This window comes from Schistocerca piceifrons, chromosome 4 (assembly GCF_021461385.2).
Source record: "Schistocerca piceifrons isolate TAMUIC-IGC-003096 chromosome 4, iqSchPice1.1, whole genome shotgun sequence".
Classification (NCBI taxonomy): domain Eukaryota; kingdom Metazoa; phylum Arthropoda; class Insecta; order Orthoptera; family Acrididae; genus Schistocerca; species Schistocerca piceifrons.
Genome location: NC_060141.1, coordinates 217104507 through 217113913, shown reverse-complemented (window position 1 = coordinate 217113913; position 9407 = coordinate 217104507). Strand labels below are relative to the sequence as shown.

Genomic DNA, 9407 nt, shown 5'->3' with positions numbered 1-9407 from the left:
GTCTGAAACTGCGTGACCGCTGCGGTCATAAGTCCGAAACCTGCCTCGGGCATGGATGTGCGTGATGTCCTTAGGTTAGTTAGGTTTAAGTAGTTCTATGTTCTAGGGGACTGATGACCTCAGATGTTAAGTCTCATAGTGCTCAGAGCCATTTGAACCATAAAAAAATGGAAAAAATGTTTGTTGGTTTAATTAATTTGCGACCAGAGAAATCTTCCTCTACCGTTTTAAATACTCCTCATAGGAAAAAAAGACATTAGGGAAAAATATTTGTTTTGATGTCCCCTACAACCTCCCAGAGTTTGTCTGTTTAAATACTTTTCACCCTGTATAGCTGCAGGCAACGGCCTTGCCGCGATGGATACACCAGTTCCCATCAGATCACCGAAGTTAAGCGCTGTCGGGCGTGGCCGGCACTTCGATGGGCGACCATTCGGGCCGCTATGTGCTGTTGCCATTTTTCGGGGTGCACTCAGCCTCGTGATGCCAATTGAGGAGCTACTCAACCGACTAGTAACGGCTCTGGTCAAAGAAAACCATCATAACGACCGGGAGAGCGGTGTCCTGAGCACACGCCCCTCCTATCCGCATCCTCAGCTGAGGATGACAGGGCGGTCGGATGGTCCTGATGGGCCACTGTTGGCCCTACGATGGAGTGCTGTATAGCTGTGCAAAAGCGCTTTGCGGTCGTACTCACACATGGTCTCTCCGAGCAGCCAGACTTCTGGGCGCGAGTGGACCTCGACGAGGACGGTGGGCGTGCAGACGAGGAGCACGAGCAGGTCGGCGACGCTGAGGTTGACCAGGAAGATGTTGGTGGAGTTGCGCATGTCGCGGCTGCGCAGGATCACGGCCGGCACCATGGCGTTGCCCGCCACGCCGATGCTCATGATGATGACGCAGGCGACGGTGGAGGCGGTGCGGATGTAGGCGGGCACCTGCGGCACGTCGCCCACGTCGGGTGCGGCGGCGACACTGCCGTTGGCGCCCGCCCCCGCAGACCAGGAGGTGGCGTTGAAGAAGCTGGCCGGCAGGAATGGCGAGCCCACGGCCGCGCCCTCGGAGGCGTTGTGCAGCGTCGCGGACAGCGCGAGATTCATCAAAGGAGCCGCGCCCGGCCGGCCGCTGGCAGCTGGCCGCTGTTCTCAGCCCGTGGTCGCCGCCGGCACGTTCTCACTGGCAGGCGGCGAAGCCGGCGTCCGCATCGCCGATACGGCTGACAGCAGTGCGTCACTGCGCTCTATTTCGCCGCTTGTCTCCTGCGACGCTGACACACCACTTTGTCTCTCGGCTTTTCGCCGCCTCACTATTCAACAGACGATAATCACTTTAAAACGTTAGCATTCACTCTTTGGCACAATTCTGAGGTAAGGACTCTTCGCGGGTGACTTCTAATTACACCATTCGGAACTCAGTTTATCGCCAAAGCTGCCTGACATTACGCAGTCTCTTCCGAATCCCGTTGCCACTCCCTAAGTTCGCACCTGCATCATGTAGCTGTCACAATCACTGACTAGATTTTTCGGTAAGCGTAAGCCCTTCTTACACCACTTGGACGTGAGATGGCAAACAGTGTGTTTGATAATCACTAAATAGGTGTTTTCGAGTGCTGAAAAGAGGATACGCAGGAGTTACCCTATAGGAGGAAAATTGATGAAGAAAACGACTAGAATCAATAAATGCCTACAGAGTCGTGGAGCAGCTACACGTATGTCCGCTAGCACCTTAAGTCATGGGTGCGGTTCACATCACAGCTGCGGCGAAAGACACCATTAAGTGAGTAGAGCGCAGAGGAACGTCGTAACAGTCACTCGCCACATGTCGAACGACAGTCACTCCGGCAGCGGGTTCATGACAGTGGGCACTCCGCAGTCGTGGAACAGACGGCAGCAACATACCACCACCGATGCTGTGGCAGTTCTGTGCTTCGGCATACGACAAGAACTGCTGCAGTCCTTACCTCGCAGATAATCCATGACTGCCACCCACAATCTGAAAGAAAGACCGTGTATTAGATTCCTGCAGCAATTAAGAGTTAAGCACACTGAAAAAAATATATAGTGACCCACAGGAGACAGTGTCCAAATTCCGAGTATAGTCTAGAAAATTCGTTCCATTCGGCGCCGCGCGGGATTGGCCGAGCGGTCTCAGGCGCTGCAGTCATGGACAGTGCGGCTGGTCCCAGCGGAGGTTGGAGTCCATCCTCGGGCATGGGTGTGTGTGTTTGTCCTTAGGATAATTTAGGTTAAGTAGTGTATAAACCTAGGGACTGATGACCTTGGCAGTTAAGTACCATAAGATTTCACACACATTTGAACTTTTTTTTTTTTTATTCCATTCGGCGAGGGACAGAATGAACCCGTTCGTTCAGATGTGAGATGTCCAGCTCGCTGGTGATATACTGCAGAGATGCTGACAGGTGTGAATATTACCGAAATATCAGGTGAATAAGTCATGGTTGCAAAATACTAACACTAATTATTCACAGAAGAATATAAAAGTTAGCAGAAGCTGACCTCGAGGAAGATCAATTTGGATTCCGGGGAAATGTAGGAACACGCGAGTCAATAATGATACTACAACTTGTCTTGCAAGATAGTCTAGGGAAAGACAATCCTGCGATTATAGCTTCCGTACATTTGGAGAAAGCTTTTGACAATGGCGACTGGAATACACTCGCTGAAATTCTGTAAGTAGCAGGGATAAAATACAGGGAGCGTAATGCTATTACAAATTTTGCAGAAACCAGATGGCATTTATGAGAGTTATTTTTGGCATAACTTGACTAAAAGAAGGGATCAGTTCATAGTATACGTTTTGAGACATCAAGAGACCAACATTTTGGTATTAGAGGGAAGACTGGGAGGAGGGTTAGAAATCATAGATGGAGACCAGGAGATGAATACAATAAGCATGTTCAAAAAGGATTTAAGCTGCAATAGTTATTCGGATATGAAGAGGCTTGCACAAGATAGAGTAGCGTGGAGAGCTGCATCATACCAGTCTTCGAACATAAGATCACAACAACCACAACAGAGCTACCAAAAACCTGAAATGGTGAAACTACGTTTCATTGTCTTTCCTAAAGAGTCCTAGGCAATTTATATGCGATTACGACAGAGTGATTTAGAGGGATAGACGAAGTGCGGTAGGATGAGCTTTCGCCAAATCAGGATCACACACTGATCAACCAGAACATAATGATCACCGGCCTACTACCGACGAACCTGTCCAGGTGATGGCAGCGTCACCTGGCGAAGAATGACTGCTAGTCAGACACACGCACGGTGTGATGTCCGTGTGTGCAATGGCGAAGGCACACGACCTATCTGAGTTTGACCGAGGGCAGATTGTGATGGCCAGGAGGCTCAGCACGAACATTTCGAAAACTGCACGACTTGTCGGGTGTTTGAGATGTTCTGTGGTCTTCAGTACTTGGTGAAACCAAGGTGAAACCACGTCTAGACGTCATGGGGTTGGGAAGTCACGCCTCATTACAAATTTCAGACGTCGTATGATGCGCAGACTAGTAAAACAGGACAGGCGGCGCACTGTGGCGGAACTAACATCAGACTTTAATGCTGGGCAGAGTACAAGTGTGTCTGAATACACGGTGCACCAAACACTCTTAGGGATGGGCCTCTGCAGCTGACGACCAATGCATGTGCTAATGTTAACATCGGCAACTACGGCTGAAATGGGCACATGATCATCGGCACTAGACGTTAATCCAACCGATGGGAGAGATTGAATCCGTTGACTTCCAGGGGAACAGCCCCCTAACTCCTTGAATGGTATGTGCTGAGATTCGATCAGGATAGAGCCAGTGAAAAATGTCGATAGTTCCCAACCGCAAGGTTGGACGAGTAGTAAATCTTCGAGTAGTAAGATCTTTGACAGCTAACAGAGCTAAGTGCACGCGGTAAAAGTTTGAGTAGTGGTGAGGAGATGCGCACAGACAGCAGACGTGTTTCGAGTCGGAGCTAGATGCCTGCAGGAGGCAGCCGGGTCGTGACAGCATCAAAGTCAGATGTGTATTTTGAGTATTAATTTTCCAACAATATTTTCATGCAGTCAGATAAAGTTCAGTTCAGTTAAATACGCAGTCAGATGCAAGTTTTATTAAAGACTAAAGCAGTCACATGCAGTTCAGTCTAGTTTAAAATAGAGAATTTTTATTAACAACACTTTACCTGCACTGCGAGACTGGGACAAATCGGTGACGGCTCCATTATGCTCTGGGATTATTCACGTAGACCTCCATGGGTAGTGGAGCTCGTATAAGACACCATAACGGCCAAAGCGTATCGTACACTGGCTGCAGACCACGTACACCCCTCCATGACGGTCATGTTTCCTGATGGCAGTGGCATTTTTTCGACAAGATAATGCGCCATGTCACAAGACCATAAGTGTGACTCAGTGATTCTAAGAACACAGTGGCGGCTTCAAATTAATGTGCTGACCTCCCAGCTCGCCAGATCTGATCCCAATCGAACACTTTTGGGACGTGATTGAACGTGGTGTCAGAGCTCATCGTCCCCTCCCCGGGATTTACGAGAATTAGATGACTTGTGTGTGCAGATATAGTGCCAACTCCACCCAGCGACCTACCAAGGCCTCATTGGAAATGAGCGTTTGGCGTCATTGACCGGAAGGCCCCTTACGGGGCAGGTCCGGCCGCCTTGGTGCAGGTCTTATTACATTCGACGCCACATTGGACGACCTGCGCGCCGGATGGGGATGAAATGATGATGAAGACAACACAACACCCAGTCCCTGAACGGAGAAAATCCCCGACCCATCCGGGAATCGAGCACGGTCACCTTAGGACGGCAGTCCGTCACGCTGACCACCCAGCTATCGGGGCGGATACCATGGCCTCATTGCTTCTGTGCCACGACGTGTCGTCGAGGTTATCCGTGCGAAAGGTGGACATACCGGCCATTAGGTAGACTATCGTAATGTCATGACTGGTCACTGTATGTGTACAGCCTTGCGAATACGCATATTGTCCTCTTGGAAGGTCGGAATGTCCGCGGCATTCACAGCTGCTCACTGAGAATGTTTACAAAAATGTCTTCATTCATATTCACGGTAAGGTTCGAAATACACGCAAAAAACGTCACAGGACAACCCCCTGCGTGAAGTGCACCCTCCACAGACAAAGGGTGGAACGCCTCACTGCGCCATTGGTGCACACTGCGCCTTGCCTTGAAACGAGGTAAAATCTCGATTCTTTGGACCACACTACACGGCTGCAATCGGCTACTAAATGGTTCAAATGGCTCTGAGCACTATGAGACTTAACTTCTGAGGTCATCAGTCCCCTAGAACTTAGGACTACCTAAACCTAACTAACCTAAGGACATCACACACATCCATGCCAGAGGTAGGATTCGAACCTGCAACCGTAGCGGTCGCGCGTTTCCAGACTGTAGCGCCTAGAAGCGCTCGGCCATCCCGGCCGGCTGAGTGGGCTACTATCCAGTTTCTATGTTGTTTGGCCCATTGAAGACGTGCGGCTTAATGTCCCGCTGTTAGCAACGATATGTTACGAAGGACCCTATTCCAGTTGTTCATTTTACGTAGTTTCCTCCGCAGTGTGCGACCGGAATCTAGTTGTGATGGATTAACATTCACTGAAAGTTCAAATTCCTGCAGGGCTTCATCCTCTGGTCTGGTTTCTATAGGTTAAGTTCTTTTACTGCCAAAGTTATGATGTCGTGTTACATCGCTGCAATTATTTTTTATTTGGTGCGTAAGTTCGTAGCGCTTTACAATATATTTAATAAAAACAACAGATATACATAACGGATGCTTTAGTTATCAGTAACATATTCTCCTCCATTCTTTGCAATAAATGGTTCAAATGGCTCTGAGCACTATGGGACTTAACATCTGAGGTCATCAGTCCCCTAGACTTAGAACTACTTAAACCTAACTAACCTAAGGACAACATACACATCCATGCCCGAGGCAGGATTCGAACCTGCGACCGTAGCAGTCGCGTGGTTCCGGACTGAAGCGCCTAGTAACATTTTGTCCGGTTCTTATGTGGAGGCTTATCGACAGTCGTTCGTCTACGCACTATTAGCTAATGGAAGGCGAAAACGGGTTTATTATAGTGGTATCAGATGTTACGTCAGCCTCAGTCGCCCCAATTCTTAAGGCGGCTTGCATACTAGACGGGCTATGGACGTACAGCTATGTTGGTTCTTGAGGAACAGTGGAGTTCGTGTACGCAAGTGAAGTTTGATCTTCTCTATACGTCCCTCCGTTGGTTGAAACACAAGATGGTAAAGTGAAGTCTGAAGCGTGAAGTCTGAAGCAGCAATTTAACTTTGTTGTTCGAAGTGAATAATGCTCTACACTATTTTTTACTATTAGACGTACCTTATCATTTCGTGTCATTATTAACCACAACGTATATTTCCGATAAATTCCAGAAACAAGTTGCATCATGGAAGCTCAAAGTAAGATTATAAATATCCTGCTTTTTGTAGACGATTACTTTCCTTAAAACAGTCACTTCGAGTTTGTTAAAACCAGCACACTGTGCCGTCCTGTTTCACCTCTCCAGGAAATCAATCGTTGAATCACAGACAGTGAAATATAATCATAATCTCAGCAGAAAGATCGATGTTCTTATATAATTTTTTTCTACCAGTGTGCCCTATTTCTTACGTTATCGATAATCTCGACCAGCACACGGGGAACGTCATGTATTGTGCAGATGAGGGAACTTTTGGACTCTTTTCCTTGTCAAATAGAGCTCTTTTTCAAGGCCAGAGGCGATGCTACAAGATATGAGTGTGATGTCTCCAGCGGAATGATTAATTGTGAAGTGTGTCCAAAACATAGTGGAAATTCTGTAACTGCGCTTGTTACATTAGTCCGATTCGCATCTTTGTTCGTTGCGGCGTTGGTAAACATATCTGAAAAGGATCTGTTCAACGTTAACCATATTGGTTATTTAACCTATTGTCAACTGTCAGAAAGATTAATGTGATTTGATAGTACTGGCTGTTCTTTATTTTGTATAAAAATTATCAAAGAATTTGTACTAAATTTTACTAAAAGTGCGAAATATAACTCAGAAAAGTTTTAGTATTATTAAATATTACTTTTCGTCAATCTGTTATAAGGAAAACGAAGGTATACGCGTTATAAAGCGTTTCGAAGAACACCCTGAAGACATTGAAGGTGAAGAGAGCGCTGGTCACACCAGATCATCATCAACCGAAGAAATCGTGTGAAAAGTGAAAGAAAGGATTGTAAGCGATCGCCGTATCGCTATCTCTATCGCTGATGATGTTGCCATATCAAGAGGCTCATGCCATGAAATTTTTTTGATATTTTGATTACGAAATGCCTGACTGAAAAACTTGTTTAGACACTACTGAATTTCGAAACAAAAACAGCAGCGAATATAAGGTGCTCAACAGTCGCTACCTGAAGTCAACAACAATGCAGAACTACTGGAACATATCGAAACAGGTGGTGAACTGTGGTTTACAGATGTGGCGTCGAATTGAGGCTCGGCGTCGCCTCAATGGAATCTTTTTGGGTAGACAAAGCGGAAAATAACAACAAGTGCGCTGATAAGTGAAGGTTATACTCAATGTGTTCTTAGATTTTATGAGTATAGTTCATTATGAGTTCTTACTTGGATTTCCATCAATAAGGCGTACTGCGTACGATTATAACAGCGCTTGCGTGAATCAATATGAAAAATAATTCTGATTTATAGCGAAGCAGTTCATGAATATCCCATCACGATAATGCAACTGCTAACACTTAGTTACATGTTGTGAGTTGATGGCCAACAACAATACTGTAGCGATGGCCCAGCCTCCATTTTCGTTAGACATGACACCTGTGACCTTCGTTTTGGTTCCCGAAATAAACATAATCTTAATGGACCTTTGGTTCACGAGAACACATAACATTAAAGGAGCATCACTGAGAAAACTAAAAGCTACCCCAGAACTCAAGTACCACAATGTTCCGGGGATTAGAAAAAGTGCTAACATAAGCGTGTAATATATAATGGGGACTGTTTTCAAGAGGATAACATAAATGAATTAAATTTCTTTCCCAAAAAAGAAAAAACAGAAACAAGAACTCTCGTTATTTTGTAAACACACCTTGTATGTGAAAGATAATATTGCATCGCTTGACTTTTGTTCGAACACTTTTTGAGGCAGAACAGCTCCCAGCTAGTCAAAATCTCTATTCATCGATCTGGATCAGACTTTACTATATACATTTCTCACGAGACTTACCTGTTTCCTCACAAAAAGTACACTTGGTATTTTATGTTAACTTAAAAAAATCTTTTTGTATTCATTTTTTGCTATCATGTTTCAGATAAACAGCTGTTATCCGGTACCATGTGATTTCCGATTACGATGAATGGGTAATTTTAATGAAAGTATTGTTGACTCTCACAAGGGATTTATTATCTTGGTGATCCAGTTTTGAGGTAAGATATTCTATTATCGAACTGAACAGTAAGGAAAAATTGAAAGAAACTGTATCGTTGCCTCGGCAGCTGGTGTATGATGTTCTCTGCGGAGAAAATGGAAATAAATGGGGAACTGTGAACTTCCCGACCGTGTGATTGGGTTTTGCCTCACGGCATGGGTGGTAACGATATGAGATCTTCTTTCTATACAGGAGAAAAATATGCTACCGATAAACGATCACAAACTGTGAATATGATGGCTCACTCCGGAAGTCTAATTCTTGTGAGTTACATATTAATACTGATAGTAGTGTCCGACAACCTCCTTCATTCTACTCTTGTGCTGAATTACAATAGAGGTAAAACAAGTTTCGGGTAGAATATGCCAAACGTTCATGTCGCATACGTATTTGCACGACGGCCAAACAATGTCAACATTCTGATCAACAGTTTCGCACGTTCAGTTGGAGATAGTTAGATTTCATCGAATGAGCTTTACCTAATGCGACTCTTAATATGTGGAAGTTTGAGAACGAATTATATAGCATCTCGAACTATAGGGTAAGTCAGAGATACCAGTAGAAAATATTCGGCTAGATTTTTTCACGTCATGACGTGAAACTAATTTATATATTCATATACATTATAAAAATGTGCATGTATGTATGTTTGTATGTGTGTGTGTGTGTGTGTGTGTGTGTGTGTGTGTGTGTGTGTTCTACACCTTCTGCTAAGCCAGATTTCAACCAAACTTGGTAAACATGTCCGTTACTGTTCCGTCCTTGAATATGCAATGTTCGAGACATAACAAGTACATTACTAAGAGGAATTAAAAATATAGCTATACAAGAAAAAGTGAGCGATTTCAAATTTTAAGAAGATCGGCATGTGGAGCTAAAAACCTTTCTAGCAAGTACAACGTCTTCTAGTTGGTACG

The 9407-nt window shown here is 45.2% G+C and overlaps 1 pseudogene; it reads left to right on the top strand.

The window, feature by feature from the left end:
* The first annotated feature begins 339 nt into the window (after positions 1-339).
* LOC124796489 lies at positions 340-457 on the top strand (annotated as a pseudogene).
* The last annotated feature ends 8950 nt before the right edge of the window (positions 458-9407 follow it).